Source organism: Diadema antillarum, unplaced genomic scaffold (genome assembly GCF_040938485.1).
Source record: "Diadema antillarum isolate AM-2024a unplaced genomic scaffold, OU_Dant_1.0 scf00000213, whole genome shotgun sequence".
NCBI lineage: Eukaryota > Metazoa > Echinodermata > Echinoidea > Diadematoida > Diadematidae > Diadema > Diadema antillarum.
Genome location: NW_027271102.1, coordinates 301,109 through 318,686, shown reverse-complemented (window position 1 = coordinate 318,686; position 17,578 = coordinate 301,109).

Genomic DNA, 17,578 nt, shown 5'->3' with positions numbered 1-17,578 from the left:
TGTTTGATGTTTGCTTTGACGTTCGGAAATGAATAACAATCATATTCAACTCCGTATACGATGATAAAATAACTGTCTGATGTTTGCTTTTATGTTTGAAAGTAAATAGCAATAACATTCAGCTCCGGAAGATGCTATAAATGCCGGATGTTTACTTTAACGTTCGAAAGTAAATTAGCGATAACATTTAGCTCTGTAAGATGCTAAAGTAAATGTTGAATGATCCCTTTGACGTTTGGAAATGAATACCAATAATATTCATCTCCGTGTGATGGTGAAATAAATGCCGGATGTTTGCTTTAATGTTCGAAAGTAAATATCAATAACATTCAGCTCCGGAAGATGCTAAAATAAATGTCGAATGATCCCTTTGACGTTCGGAAATGAATAACAATAATATTCAATTCCGTACTATGATCAAATGAATGTCGGATGTTTGCTTTTACTTTCGAAAGTAAATATTAATGACATTCGGCTCCGGAAGATGCTGATATAAATGTCAGATGATTGATTTTACGTTCGGAAGTGAATAGAAGTAACATTCTGCTCCATACGATGCTAAAATAAATGTTGGATATTTGCTTTTACATTTCGAAATGAATAACAGTAACATTCAGCTGCGTTTGATGGGAAAGTAAATGTCTGATATCTGCATTGACGTTGAAAATTAACAACAGTAGGCCCTACTATTCGGCTCCGTACGATGCTAAAATAATATTGTCAGATGATTCATTTCACTTTCGGAAGTGGACAGCAGCATTCGGCTCCGTATGATAATGAAATAAATGTCGGATGTTTGCTTTTAAATTTGGAAATGAATACCAGTAATATTCTGCTCCGTACGATGCTAAAATAATAAGAGATTGTTGCTTTTACATTTGGAAATGATTAACGGTATCAATCGGCTCAGAAAGATGCTAAAATAGATAGCGGATGTTTGCTTTCACGTTCGGAAATGAATAAGGATAACATTCAGCTCCCTAAGATGCTAAAATGAATGTCGGTAGTTTGCTTTTACATTTGAAAATGATTAACGGTAACATTCGTCTCCGTAAGGTGCTAAAATACTAGTAAATGTTGCATGATTGCTCTTACAATCGAAAATGAATAGCGGTAACTTTCGGCTCTTTATAGTGCTAAAACGTTAATGTCGGATGTTTTAAATGTCTGCAAATGCTCCCATGCACTTTCTCATTTCAAACGTAAGTTGTGACCACCTGAATAGGCATCAACTTTTAACTAACTAACAGTGTGTGGGATTATTCCGAAGGTGCCTTAGTCTGAAAACTCTTAATCCGGCACGAAAATGTATTTATTTATTTATTTATCTATCTATCTATCTACCTATTTGTTTATTTATTCATTTATCTTTTGAGTTTAACAACGTTGAGAATATCGACCCCCGTTTCGTTTTCGAGTCGACAATTCTTCAAAAAACGAAGCTTTTTTTTCCCCCTTCGTCAATTTGGGATTTACGAGCCTTCGGAATGACTGTAACTTATGTTTTTGTTTTTTTTTTCTGTCGATTAGGGGATGGGGGGGGGGGGTAATTCAGAAAATGAATATAGAAGGGATTGAAATTCTTGAGGCAAGAAATACAATTAAGTGAAATTCTCAGTTTGATATCGTTAATTTTTTTTGCGTGATGTTTGTATTCTGGATAGAGTCATGTACTTATTCCATTGGTTCGTTCCTCCGAATCTTAGCCTTCGTAACGAACTTTAAGTAACGAACTGTAACTTTATGTTTTGTTTTGTTTGTTTGTTTTTCAGTCGAGCAGTGGAGGGGGAAGGGTAATTCAGAAAAGAAATATATAGACGGCATCAGGGAAAATTTTGAGGCATGAAATCAGTTTCTCAGTTTGACATTGTTAATTTCTTTGCGTGGTGGTTATTATTCCAAAAAGAGTCAGGTATGATGATACTAGGTGTACTTATATTCCGATGGTTCGTTCTTCAGTATCCGAAAAACGCAAATTCCATGTTTGTTACTATAGTAATCTGAAAGTGTACTAACATTTTGTGACATTCCGAAGGTTCGTTAATCTGAAAATGGGAAATACGGTTCGTTAATCTGAAAACGAATAACGTGGTCAAAAATTTGTTTTGTTTTCGGATTAGCAGCATTTAGAAAACCAAACCTTCCTTCGTTTTTGAATTGACGAATCTTCAAAACAGCAACACAATTTTGTTGTTGCTTTTATTTTTTTTTTTTTCGAATAACGAGACTTCGGAAATTGCAAACTTTCAAAGTAACGAACAGTTACGATCTTTTGTTAATCATTAAAGCGAGCAGTGGAGGATAATTCAGAAAAGAAATATAGACGGGAGGAATACTACAGTAATCTTTGATTGATGATGATGTTGGTCATGTTTCTGAATGTTTATAGAAAAAGGCTGAGTGATCTGAGTGATGGTGATGATAAGTTATTACTAATGCGAGTGTAAAAGACAGCTTGCTGAACATACTTCTTTCCCTTCCGGCCCATGAATGATGAAAAAAAAAATACATACACCTCACAACAAAAAGAACCACGTAATAGCAACCTTCGTAAAGTTAAATCTAGACGTTCATTACCAGCAAAGGGAAAAAAACACAACAGTAACTGAAGCAAAGAGATTGTGTATGCACTCTCTGGCATTACGAGAAACTTGACACCCCACCCCTCTCCCCTCTTGTGGAAAATTTCCACAAAATAACCGGGGGGCCAAAAGCTAAAAACAGAGGTCGAGTTGCACTCTCTCTACAAACTAAGTAGACCATGCTTATTTTCAAGTTTTTATTGTAACAAACAATATTCCACTGGTCTACCTCAAAAAATTTGTTGCGAAAGCCTCCAAATCCAAGATGGCGTCCAAGATGGCCGCCATATTTACTGAATTTGTTATTTGAAAGATAGAATTTGATTGAAAGATCAGATTTCAACAAATGTGATGTCATATGAAAGAGAATAAAATTTTCTACAAGTTGATACCATTTTTGTGGGTTATTGTGATAAGTGGATTGAGATTTTAAGGAAAAAACACTCATTTTTTGATATTTTTCTGAAAAAGGGAAAATCATGAAAATGCTTGATTCAGCATAAATCAGAGAAAGACTGAAGGATTATCTTAAAACGTTTCAAGAATTTTGTTTGACATATCATTAATATTTGGAGAAAATTAGGGGTCAGTACCGATTTTGGTTCAGGAGTTATAATGTCTCAAACTTGAAAACTCACTATGTAAAAATGGCCACTTTAGTTGTGACAATACCTTGTTGGTCGTAAAAAGAGCCTGCGCGCGTCAAGACTACTACACGCACCACTGACACTGGCGCTGTAGCAGTGCCAGTGGTGCGTGTAGTAGTCTTGGCAAACGCAGACATTTTCTTTGACAAACAAGGGTTTGTGCCTGCAAACTAACTTTTCATATCAAGTGGTAGCTCAGGTGACGCTGATTGCTATTATTTCAAAGTAGATTGTTCTGAAGCAGATGAGATGAAGCAAAAATATCTTTCAAATAGAGGTAGAAGCTTGAAACAACCTTGCTATAGAAAGTTTAAAACAAAATCTGGATCAATCACTCAAAAAATTCAAGATTGCAGGCCATCAAAGCTGACATAGTGTATAAAATTGCGCCAAAGTAAATGTATTATTTCGTTTTTTGATACAATTTTGTCTGTTGTGCTATCGTAAACCGTCTTAGGTTTTTATGGACACATTTTTAGAACCAGTGATATTCTACTCTCCGAAAAAGAAAAAAAAAACCCAAATCGAGTGGAAGTTTTTGCTTTTGATGTGAGGAGTGAATAACAAGAAAACGGTGAATTTAGAGTGAAATTGGAGTGACTTTTAGTGAAAATGTTCATTTTCACTCATTTTAGAGTGACCTTAATAGGCAGGGCTCCACACTAACTTTTATTTTTGGTGGCCCAAAGGCAAATATCCGATCTTTTTGGTGGCCCGATCAGGCCACCTATGTTCTTCATTTCTGACATTTTGGTGGCCCGACGTGCGTTTTTGGTGGCCCCGGGCCACCGGACCACCGTTAGTGTCGAGCCCTGCCTTAGGGATCACTTGTCACTCTTCGAGTGATCCCCGAGGTCACTCTAAAATGAATGAAAATGAACATTTTCACTCTCGAGTGATCCTGATATCTAATATGGGAAAGCATCTACCAAGGGCATAAGCTCAGATCAATTGTGACACTATAACCCACATGAAATCAGCCTAAAAACAATGTAAGAAAAATCTGGTAACAGAAAATACAGTTTCAGCATGCATTTTTGGAAATGTGAATATACAGCACGAATAATCAATTTGGACAATTTTATTCGAACAATATACTGAAAAGTAATTTCGCACAACACATTTCGCACAACAAAGTTGAGAAATTGCCGCCATGTCGGATTTTTTTTTTTTTTTTTTTTTGGGGGGGGGGGGGTTCGGATCAGAAGGGCTTTAAGGACATCTACGGATCAGACATTATTACACATATACCATCATCATTCAGGCGTTTCTACAACAGCAGAGTAACATACAAGTAAAAAAGCATATCTTTGATACAGAAGCATTTCTTTTTTATCAAAGATTGGGCCTTACCCTAACACTGGAATGAGCTCCACCCCCCCCCCCCCCCCCAAAAAAAAGACCCTCAATATGGTTTACACTAGCACAATATCGTTCGGATGTATAGGAACATGTAATAGACAGCAATATAAGAAGATTAAAAAAATATATCAAATTATAAGTTATAAGTTGAGATTTAACTTTGACGCAACACACTAAAGGTATTCTACCATTAAAGCCTAAAACATACGGAGATATCACCATTGCTTTTCAAGAAACCATAGCCATAACTGTTGACAATTTAGTATATAAAAAAACATTCTTATCAGATCTATTTAGTATATCTAACAATATTTAGCATTGATTATACTGATTTCAGTTTGTACATTAGTTGTTCTATCCCTAACTCACAGTTTAGAACTAGTTTGAGGAATTAAGTAAAGCTGGGTTTTTGTTTTACGTGCACTAATGGTAAATAATGCCTTGAACGACAACCTCGATTAATTACCGCCATCTTGAATTTTGTGTGGATACTATTTTTATCGCTAAATATTACACATTGGCAAAATTTGTGCCAAATTCCAAGCTCCTATCTCTTTTTGGAAAATACTTTCTGTTCAATTTTATCTGCCTCAGAACAATCTACTATGATGAAATGCTACAGTAATAGCGATCAGCGTCACCTACCACTTGGCATGAAAAGTTAGTTTGCAGGTACTTGCAAGTCACTAGACCGTTACAGTATTACATGTGACCATGTAAACACATTGTATGCAAAATTTATAATGCATAAATGCAATTTTTTCAAGTTTTAGACGTTAACTTATCAATAGTGTATGATATTGCCTGTAATTCCAGAAATATGAATTATGTCTCAATCTCAGTAAATCTCAATCTTAATCGCAGGTTTCAAAATAATTCTTCAGTTCTTCTTTGATAAATACTAAATCATGCATTTTCACATTTCTTCCTTTTTTCAAAACAATATAAAAATATGGATCCCCCCCCCCCCCCCAATCTATCACAATACACAGCTAAAGTGGTATCAACTTTTAGGAAGTTTTACTCTCCTTCATATGACATCAAATGTGTTGCAATCCAATGTCTCTATCAAATTGTATGTTTGAAATGTCAATTTCAATAAAAATGGCGGCCCTATTGGACCGCATCTGTACTTTGGAGGTTTTTGCAACAAATCTATTGAGGTGTACTTACGGAACATTGCTTAGTATGCTTAATATTATGTATGGTCTTGTTTATAGAGAGAGTGGAACTCGAAAAGTAAGCACGATCTTGGATTTGACCCTCTGTGACGTCTTTGGGAACAGATGCGTGTAAATGCATATTATGTAAAATGGGATTTCAAGTTTGAGACATTATAACTCCTGAACCAAATACAATACTGACCTCTAATTTTCTCCAAATATTGATTATATGGGAAAGATGTTAATTTCTGCATGGTTTTCATAAACATTTTTAATTTCATTTTTTTTTTTACTTTTTAGCGAAATATTCATGGTGCATTCTGAAAAAAATGTCTCCGTAAAAACCTAAGATGGTTTGAAATAGCATTAAAATGTTCAGAATATATAAAAACCATATAAATAGACAGCGAAACAGACAAAATTGTATCAAAATCGAAATGATACATTTACTTTGGCGCAATACACTATGCCAGCTTTGATGGCCTGCAATCTTGAATTTTTTGAGTGATTGATCCAGATTTTGTTTTAAACTTTCTATAGCAAGGTTGTTTCAAGCTTCTACCTCTATTTGAAAGATATTTTTGCTTCATCTCATCTGCTTCAGAACAATCTACTTTGAAATAATAGCAATCAGCGTCACCTGAGCTACCACTTGATATGAAAAGTTAGTTTGCAGGCACAAACCCTTGTTTGTCAAAGAAAATGTCTGCGTTTGCCAAGACTACTACACGCACCACTGGCACTGCTACAGCGCCAGTGTCAGTGGTGCGTGTAGTAGTCTTGACGCGCGCAGGCTCTTTTTACGACCAACAAGGTATTGTCACAACTAAAGTGGCCATTTTTACATAGTGAGTTTTCAAGTTTGAGACATTATAACTCCTGAACCAAAATCGGTACTGACCCCTAATTTTCTCCAAATATTAATGATATGTCAAACAAAATTCTTGAAACGTTTTAAGATAATCCTTCAGTCTTTCTCTGATTTATGCTGAATCAAGCATTTTCATGATTTTCCCTTTTTCAGAAAAATATCAAAAAATGAGTGTTTTTTCCTTAAAATCTCAATCCACTTATCACAATAACCCACAAAAATGGTATCAACTTGTAGAAAATTTTATTCTCTTTCATATGACATCACATTTGTTGAAATCTGATCTTTCAATCAAATTCTATCTTTCAAATAACAAATTCAGTAAATATGGCGGCCATCTTGGACGCCATCTTGGATTTGGAGGCTTTCGCAACAAATTTTTTGAGGTAGACCAGTGGAATGTTGTTTGTTACAATAAAAACTTGAAAATAAGCATGGTCTACTTAGTTTGTAGAGAGAGTGCGACTCACTCGTTAAATAAGCGACTTTTTGGGGTTTGGCCCTCCGGTTAAAACCAGGTGCCAGACCCAAGGTGCCAGACGAAAGAATGCGCGCGCTGGGGAATAAACCGCGTGTAAATAGCCTGGAAATATCGATCGAAGAACTATAGCTCATGAGTTGTCATCGCAAAGATCATGATTCTAATTATAGCCTTTCTTTTGACCGTTAGTAGAAATATCGAACATTTTATTATCGTGTACTTACTTGAGTATTTCAAATGTTTACTGAACTAAAAAATTGTATAGGAAGGGATTGATTACTCACAGAAATATTCACAAATATTCACAAATTCACTACGAGTATGTGATGCAGCCACTAACCGGTTAGACAGCAAAATCCTGGCAATTTCACGCTCACAACTACGTATTACTTTGGAAAGTTTGAAGGAACTTCACCTACGAACTGTGAAGTTATTTGGCTGTCAACATTCGTTCGTTTTTGTTTTTTGTCTTGTTTTTTTTCCCTCGTTTAAAAGACATGATTTCTTCGTATGGAACGTAAACTGTTTAGCGAACATCGTTATGGCAGACTTTCAGATATCAGTCAGGGGAAAAGAAACTCGAATAGTTAAGATGTTTAGAATCCAATAAATAACATTAAAAAGCCTGAAAAATAACACATGACTATGTTTTATAGTAAACAATAACTGAATATACCCAAAAAAAGTTTGCATTGAAAGAAAGATATTATTCAGAGGGGTGAAGGTTCAGATGCGAGTTTCTTCACTTTGTCTCCCTCACAAATTAAATTTGTTAAGATCGCAACTGCTGATCTGTAAATCCGCAAACATGTATACATCGCGTACAGTAGCTCAGTACATAAACACGTAGTACTCGAGAATCTTTATAATCGTGCTGCTGGTACACAAGCTGGACGATACTATTACTAAGGCATACTAATATGTCGTAATGTTTGTTTAGTCAATTTTTTTGCGGACTAGCCAAAATTGAATCAGGGTAGTGATTTGACAACAGTAAGTGAATAAAGACAATCTGAACTTACTCGCTGCCTTATTGTGATGTGGAGCGAGATTTACCTTGCATTTTAAAAGGCGAGTTTTCTTTCTGTTAGAAATCATGTAACTGATCTCTGCAATATTAATGTACGAGTAGGCCCTTTAGCTTCTTACTTAGTCTAAACACGATTTCAGTCGATTTTGCTATCAACAGTTCAAGTTTTTGCGTTTGTAAACGGCATTCACTGGTGCTTGCTTGTTTGCTTGCTTGGTACATTTCTGTCATGCGGCTGGCAGTTCGTGACTTATAATCTCCTCCTCTCTTTTACGGTCAGCAACGATTTGATTAAACAAATTCATAGGGTTCATCAACAAGATGGTGCACATCATGATACAATGCGTATTCAGCACATTGGCGTGGTGGCATAGAAAATTAATGAACAAGCACTAAGCTTCTTTTTTTTTTTTCACGCATCGCACTGTGTCTTGCAAGGAAGGTGTCTCAATGACCCCTACACCACAGACTTTCAAGTACATTGTACAGAGTAACTTTGATCAAAGACAATTAAGGCTTGTCGATTTCAAAACAGAATGTCCACGCCACGCCTCGTGCGAACAAAAGACGGATTAGGAGGCAACTCATTCACTAACTACCCAGCCCTGTCGCTGCATAGAATTGCACTGCGTCTGGTCGGGCTTACTAGCAATTCCCTCAGAAGAAGGTGACGGGCACTCTCCACAGAACTCTAAAGAAGTTCTATGGCACTCTCCCGTTTCGGGACAATTTTCACAACAATTTAAGATAATTTGTGACTGAAAAAACAAAAACAACAATTTTGAGAATGAACTGGATGATGACACATTTGCTCCTGCGATAATTGTTCTTGCATGTATTTTGTGCATGTGAAAAAGCGTTCGAACTTTGATTCCAGTGTACCGTGGAAACTCGATGTAGGCATTGGAGATCCTGATGTAACAAAATAATACCCGATATAACAAACTAGTTTCTCCGGTCCCAACGAATTCATTTTCTGTTTTGTATTGTTTATTGCCTACTGATAAAGATTACAAAGAACAAAATATGTCTGTCTCAAAGATCTCGTCATAGCGAGTTGCCACGTGTTGACTTTGTATAATTTTCGCGTGGTGTTCGGTGCTGCAAACTTCGGCGAGGGCCTTTACTCATTGTTTTATTTCCGCTGTTTCTCATACCTCGTTTGGTACGATTTCTTTCGTTTAATGTCACTTTATTCGTTCCCTTTGTTTCGAAGTACCGGTATGTAAAAATTCTTTCAGGTGTCTCTCTGGTTACTGCACATGCATTTTCGTAACGGCGATTTCTCCAATTTGCTGTAGTGTAGTATTTCGAAGGAAGTTCGCTCCCAGCCTCTTCGGTGTGCTGTGTGATATTTTGTATAGTGTTTGTGTTGTTGTCTGAGAGGTTGTTGGTACTTTGTGATTAGTTTGCTTATGTGTTATCTCGAGTGATGATGGTGGTCGTGTTCCTTAATTTTGATACGAAAAGGGCCAAATGATCTGAGTGATGGTAATGATAATTACTGATGCTGGTGTAAAAGACAGCTTGTTGAGCTACGTGTCCTCCGTCTGATTTCATTTCTCCCTCTTTCACTCTTCTTCTCTTCCCATGAATGATGGAAAAAATACATACACCTCACCTTCGTTAAGTTAAAACTAAATGTTCATTACCAGCAAAGGGGAAAAAATAAGGGGAAAAACACGAACGGATTGTATGCGGTCGACACCACCACCCCCCCCCCCCCCGGCCCCCGTTGTGGGAAATTTCCAAAGAAGCATGCACCAGACCCCAGGTGCTGGCCAGACGAAAGAATGCGCGCACTGGAATTCTGGTTGTAAACAACGTGTAAATAGCCTGGAAGTTAAATCAATGGAAGAACTAGCTCGTGATCTCATGATTCTACGCTACACACCATGGTTCTATAGCCTTTTTGGCCCATAGCAGAAATATCGAACAGTTGTCTGTATAGCGTATTAAATCAGGCATTTCAAATCTTCACTGAAATATAAAAAGGGATTTGCTAATCACTGGATTCAAAAATATTTCTTCGTATCGAACGTAAACTGTTTACCGTTATTAAGCACAGCTACTACGGCGCATTCGATCCATGGATCCGAACTTGCAGTATACAAACCTCAAAGAAGCCAGAAGCACATAGCCTTCCTTTGAACTTGAAAGTAAAACCATGTGTTTCGCACACTGGCACGTCCAAACACAGCGTGGCATTTAGCGATAATTGTTGTTATCGCAGACTTTCTGATTTCAGTCATGACAGAGGAAAAGAAAATGGATTCACGTACTTCGGAAAATGATGTTTAAAATCCAATAAATTGAAAAATGAAAAAGCCTGAAAACAACACATGTCTATGTTTTCTAGTAAACAATAATTGAAAACATCCTTAGAAAGTTTTGCATTCTCTCACACAAAGAGGTCTCTTGAGAAGATGAAAGCATTCCCCGTCCCCCGTAAGGCAGGGTTACAGTTCATTATTCCGAAGGTTCGTCATTCCGAAGGATCTTTAAATAGTCCGAAGGTTCGTTATTCCAAAAATGAAAAAAGGCTCGTTATTCCGAAGGTTCGTTAATCCGAAAATAAAATAAGGCTCGTTATTCCAAAGGTTCGTTCTGGACCCTCTTTCATTTCGGATGAACGAACCTCCGGAATAACGAACCGTATTTACTTTCGGATTAACGATCCTTCCGAATAACGAACCCTATTTCATTTTCGGATAAAGGAGCCTTTGGAATAGCGAACCCTATTTAATTTTCGAATTAACGAACCTTCGAAATAACGAACCTTTGGAATAACGCCACAAAATGTTCGGATTAACAGACCCTTTTTCATTTTCGGATTAACGAACCTCTAGGCATAGGGAATTTGTGTGTTTCGGCATGTTATACGACACCGAGATAACAGTCCATGTGAGCACCTCTCCAAGTTTATACCGTCAAGGGACTTTGAAAGCTGTCGTGCGTGTCTGTGGGTGTTCAGGTAAGTTATAATCGACGCTGAAAATCATCGAAGAGTCCGTCGACGTTCAATCGACGAGGGAATTGCAAACTCAACGGCTGCTTATAAGGTACCACCAAGATAGGAAAGAATGAATTTTATGAAAACAAAAACAAATGAATGAACACGAGTGTGAGCAGGTACCAAGGTATGTTGTGATACACATCGATAATAACATTTTATTGGTGATGCAGTTATGTTCCCTATCTATATACATTACCTTTTTGTCTTAATACTAGATGAATGATGATACTGTTGATTCGTGAATGGACAGAGAAAAATAAATCGTGATGAATGAACAGTCACTGATGCCAACATGTGAATGTCCAGACCCCCTTCTTTGATGAACACCACTTTTTAAAATCTTTTCGTATTTAATCAGTGGGTATATAAAGACGAAATTTAGACGAAAAGTTTAATGACATAGGTTTATACAGAATTTAAAACTGCTGTCATGAATGTGACAGCTATGTAGAGCAGATCTATATCAGCAAGATAATGTTCTCTCTTTGAAAACAATGTGGTTTTACCAAGAATTACAAACAACGCACCAACGCGCGCTGGAAGATTAAATACTACGTTAGTATGCTTCATGATGATGACTACAATCGGCCTCGTATCTATACTTGCCACTAAATACAACTGTTCTTAGTGGGTGCAGTTCGTTATTCATTATAAAGTAAAGAATGGCATTATAAAGTAAAGAAATTCGGCAGTTTATATCCTTAACTTTTCCACAGCTGCGTGCAGTCACCAGCTGTCCGAAATACTTCCACAATCCCCTTTTCCGTGTCTCTGTCCAGCGTGTATAGGCACTCTCTTTATCTCTTTCTTTTCCTTCTTCCCTTAAATTTGTTTTTTTTTTGCCATATTCCTTTCAATCGTATCCCCCTCAGTTTAGTCATGTCATGTTGTTGTGTCTCTGTTCTTTGTTTCATTTTGTCTTTTTTTTCTGTATTATGTATTATGTACATGTATATACATATACTTGTAATTATAATAAGTATTTTTGAAGATTTTTTAGAGTGGTCCACAATCTACAAGCAATGCTTTTTAGTGGACCCCCCAGTTCTCATTTTTTTAATCCTTCAAACATAACTTTGTAATTCCAGTATGTGTGCATATCTTTGTAAGTTTGTTGATTACCATTGATCGTTATATTTTGCAATGTATATATGCTTATGATTGAATTTGAGATTTACTTTGTGTTATGTTTTGTGGAATGAAAGAAAAAAATGAAAATGAAAATGAGAATGAAATAAATCAAATCAAATCAATTCAAAATTCAGAAGGTTCGCTATTCTGAAGGTTCGTTATTCCGAAGGTTCGTTGATCCGAAACACGCAAATTCCCTATACCTTATAGAGGTTCTTTAATCCGAACATTTTGTGGCGTTATTCCGGAGATTCGTTAGTCCGAAAATGAAATTCGGGAATAACGAACCTTCGGAATAACGAGCTATAACCTACTTAGTAGCACGTACGGGACTATCACAATTTGCTGAAGGTCTCAAAGAACGCATTTAAGAGAAGAAAACGAATCACGTTTTACTTCCAAATCCGTAGTATTTAGAGTAACTTTACACTTCATTAAGACATTATAAGATAATGATTAATCTTCTCTTCTTTGTTTGCCAGTACAGTTTAGCGTTTTCTATTCATTAAAAAACAACAGTCACCATTCAGAGAGGGACGCCTCGGGACGCATGATGACGCACATTCTGCAGAAAGCAAAATAAAATGTGATGAATTGTAGGCCTATATGCTGTGGCGACGGACATCCAGTCGCTGGTAATCCAGAATGCGTCCGGCATGCAGGCATTCTCTACTTCATTCCCGGTCCACGCATTCTGCCTGCACTGAGAATGCCCTATTGTTACTCCCCTCAGCCTTCTGAATAGAGGCATTCCGTCGTATTCCGAGAATGGGGATTATAAAATCCTCTATTCAAGGCGTCCGGAATGCGTCCGAGAATGCAGACGCATTACTGAAACCATTCATTCACGAAGAATGATAGCGGCCTCGTGCACCTCTACGATTGTCTTTGACCTTCAAAAGAACGACACGCCGCCCTGTTGCGTTGTGAGAAAGAAAAGTCGCGCCATATTATACACGTTGTATTTCAGTTTCAGTGTGAAAAAAAAAAAAAATGAGTAAAAGTGTCTCTGGAAACGGATTTCTAACACAGAGATTTTGTTTTTGTTCGATTTTTCTGTATGTTGGTTAGTTTGTTTTTTACGACATAATACTCGTCGCCTAAAGTTGCGTTTCGTACCGCAGTTCGATATATTCGTATTTTTTCTTGCCAGATTGAGACGCCAACCCCGTTGCTAAGAGGTACCTACTAGGTATACCGTCAGGTCTCGACACTAGCGGTGGCCCGGGGCCATCAAAAAACGCACGTCGGGCACCAAAATTTCATATATTTTTATGAAGATTTTGGTGGACCGATCGGGCCACCAAGAAAAGTCGGATGTTTGCCTTTATACTTTTGGAAATGAACAGCGCTAACAATCGACTCCGTATGCTAAAATAAATGTCGGATATTTGTTTTTATTTTCGAGAAATGAATAACGGTATAATATCCGGCTTTGTATGATACTAAAATTAATGTCGGGTGTTTGCTTATACTTTTGGAAATGAATACAGTAAGATTTAGCTTCGTAAGGTGCTAAAATTTATGTCAGATATTTGATTTTGCGTTCGGAAATGAATGAAGATAACATTCGGCTAAAGTAGATGCCGGATGTTTGCTTTTATGTTCGAAAGTAAATAGAAATAACATTCGGCCCCGGAAGATGCTAAAATAAATGTCGAATGTTTCCTTTAACGTTCGGAAATGAATAACGGTAATATTCGACTTTGTATGATACTAAAATAAATGTCAGATGTTTTCTTATACTTTAGGAAAAGAATAACGGTAAGATTCAGCTCCGTACGGTGCTAAAATTAATGTCGAGTATTTGATTTTGCATTGGGAAATGAATAAGGATATCATTCGGCTGTGTAAGATGCTAAAATAAATATCGCACGTTTGCTTTGACGTTGGGAAATGAATAATAATGATATTCAACTCCTTACGATGGTAAAATAAATGCTGGATGTTTGCTTTTATGTTCGAAAGTAAATAGCAATAACATTCGGCCCCGGAAGATGCTAAAATAAATGTGGAATGTTTCCTTTAACTTTCGGAAATTAATAACGATAATATTCAACTCCGTACGATGATATTAAGATGTTTGATGTTTGCTTTTATGTTCGAAAGTAAATAGCAATAACATTCGGCTCCGGAAGATGCTAAAACAAATGTCGAATGTTTGCTTTAACGTTCAGAAATGAATAACGATAATATTCAACTCCGTACGATGATAAAATAAATGTCACATGTTTGCTTTTACGTTCGAAAGTAAATAGCAATAACATGCAGCTCCGGAACATGCTAGAATACATGTCGAATAATTTTCCTATCTGTAATTTGCCCGTGTGCTTCATGGTTGTGAGGGTAGCTCTTAGCCACGCTGGTCTGTAATTTCATACACAGCCCTGTCGCTTTAAAAACGCTTTGTAATACATTATAGGTCCTGCAGTATAAGATCAGTAACTTGTAATCATTCGTAGTGACGTAGAATGCGTTTGTATTGTAGCAACAGCACTGATTTTCATATTATTATTCATATCAGTTCAATTCTATTTGATCAAAATCCGGTTAATTTCACATGATCGGCGTTTGATGACAATAATAATGGAACTGTGCAAAAGTATAGGAGACAACATGCTTAGCGGACGATTCCTCCTTTTGATTCCCCTCTCCCTGTCTCATTCCCTCTCAGCTCACTTTGATCTTTCCTCTCCCCAGCCCACCCGACAAAGAAGAAGTTCGGTACAATACAAAAACAAAAACAAAACTAAACTAAAACTAAAACAAAACAAGGAACATGTGCTGGCAGAATAAATGGGAATGATACCTATGCCCCAGCCAGGCCAAGCTTGTGGAAATTTCCATGAAAGCAGAGTGGATCAATCAATAAGTTAGTGTTGCCTGCCAGCAAAGGAATGCGCGTATGCATTCCTTCACACCCCACCCGTGTTGTAAACCACGTGTAGATATCAATTAGACAGTCTGGCCTGGGAGTGGGAGTGAGCCAGGGACATGTCTCTAGCACTAGTCTTGAGTAAAAGCCCCTTTTGAGTTCCTGTAAACGTCATATGATACTGTTTTGTCTTTCTTTTCGCCTAAAAAAAAGCATATAGCGAACAGACCTCACCTCCCTGATATCACAAATGGTCATGTAGCCATGCAAAAGGATTGATTTATCCCTTCTAGGCGAAAACTGAATTAAATGTCCTTTGATAGAAAATTCGAAATCTAGCATGCCTGGATAAAGACTACCTTGGTACCTTCGCAATATGTACCAGGCCAGCCAGAGCCACATGTTCGATCGTTGAGAGCTCGCGAAGGAAGCAAAATGGTGAGCTAGTAGCGGCATGTACGTACGTATACAAAATGCACCTCATTGGTGAAAGCGTGGGGCTGATCGAATGCATTCTAGAAGACAAAGGCTGTGAACCCTGGCAAATTAATCCTGTTGGTAGTGTTACCGTTAGGTTTTAACAGACAATAGAGAGATTAGACAAAGTCACCCTCATTGTTGATGCATTCTCAGTTTCATTCCGGAATGCCCGGCTTATTTCTAGGCCAGGCGACGGCCGGAATGGGTATAGAATGCGCGCATTCTCGAGTGCATGCCACTGAGATAAAAGGTACTAAGTATTCCGAACGCATTCTGGAATAGATACCAACGAGTGGATGTCCGTCGTGCCTAAAAAGTTGTTAGGACTGACAGGGCTCGCTGGCCCTGTGAGAGATTTGACTTGCAACTGCAAATAAAGTAATACAGTTTTGCCTGAAACTTTGCGTTGAATTAGAAACAAACGCAAATTGGCATTGGATTAGTCAAGGTTGCCTTCGATATTTTCCCTACGAAATCGTGCGTCCGCTTATAAATAGCAATGAACTTGCTTGCAATAAAATGCAAATTTGCGTACGGCTCGCTCTCGGGCGGGAACTTGCATTTGTTGATGCTTTACCTCTCGCAACTACTGAAATTTCCCAAGCTCGGTGCTTAGATTATGTGCACTATACCACACGCTATAACACATAATACTTTATGCGTATCGGGGATTTTCGGATCGATATCGGGAGTTGTAGCGAACGAGTAGCGCGAAATGGTAAATTCGCGATTTTTGTAAGCATCGGGCAGCAATTCTACCTTCATACTTAATGCCGAATTTGGTTCGATACTGCACTGCTGAGGAGCTGAATCATGTCAGAATTCATTTCTGTAACCTAGAAAATCAGTAAGTGTAATTTTCAGGTCAAAACAGTGCTTGGCCCCAAACCCTCCTATTGCCGATGGCTTCGCTTTGTCTGCTAGTAATATGTAGCACTTTCTATTCCATTTGATTAGTGAAGGTTGCGTTCGATATTTGCCTACGGAATCACGCTTCCTTTTAGCAATGAACTTCCTTGCGTTTAAATGAAAATTTACGTACGGTGCGGGGACTTGCATTTGATGTTTTAGCTCTCACAAGTCACAGCTATGCTTCATAAAATTTCATCTCAAGCCCAGGGCGCAGATTGTGTGCCCAAGTATACTCGGACGCTGCACTACGTACACGCACGCGTATCGGGGATTCGGATCATGAGTAGCGAGCGCGCGAGTACCGCGAATTAAACGGTAAACTCGCGATTTTTTTTAAGCATCAAGCAATAGTATATTTATGGCATTTCTTCCTTAATACTAATTGCCGAATTTGGTTCGCAGTTGCATTGCTGAGGAGTTGAATCATGTCACAATTCATTTCTGTAACCTAAAATACATTTGCACATGTATCAGTAAGTGTAATTTTCATGTCAAAATAGTGCGTGGCCCTAAATCCTGGATTGCCGATGGCTTCTCCGCTTAGCACTAGTAGTATAAGCTTTCTATTCATTACGAAACAATAGTCGCCATTCAACGAGGGACGCCTCGAGACGCATCGGGACGCATCGGGAGGGTAGAGGGAAGGAGCTTATTTTGCGGACGCAGCGAGACGGCCACCAGGTAAGCTCCTTTTCGTACATGCAACGGTCCATTTGTGAGGGCTCGTCTTTTACAAGTATACTTGGGAGTTAGCCGACGCTTTGCGACGCTCGGCGGCGCCCGCCGACACGCAGTCTAAACTACTGGTTGTATGCCGTCGCTAACCGTCGCTGGGTGTCCTTTGACGTCGGAAATTGAAAGAAATTTGCAGAAGCGTCGCACCGCGTCGCTCGCCGTCCCTAGTTTACCAGGTGCGCCTAAATCTTCTTCATATGGGGGAAAATCTTACTCATGTGCAGATGAGCTTTAAAGAGAGTACTCACATACACTAATAAACTTTGTAAAAAACAACACACAAGTCATGCACT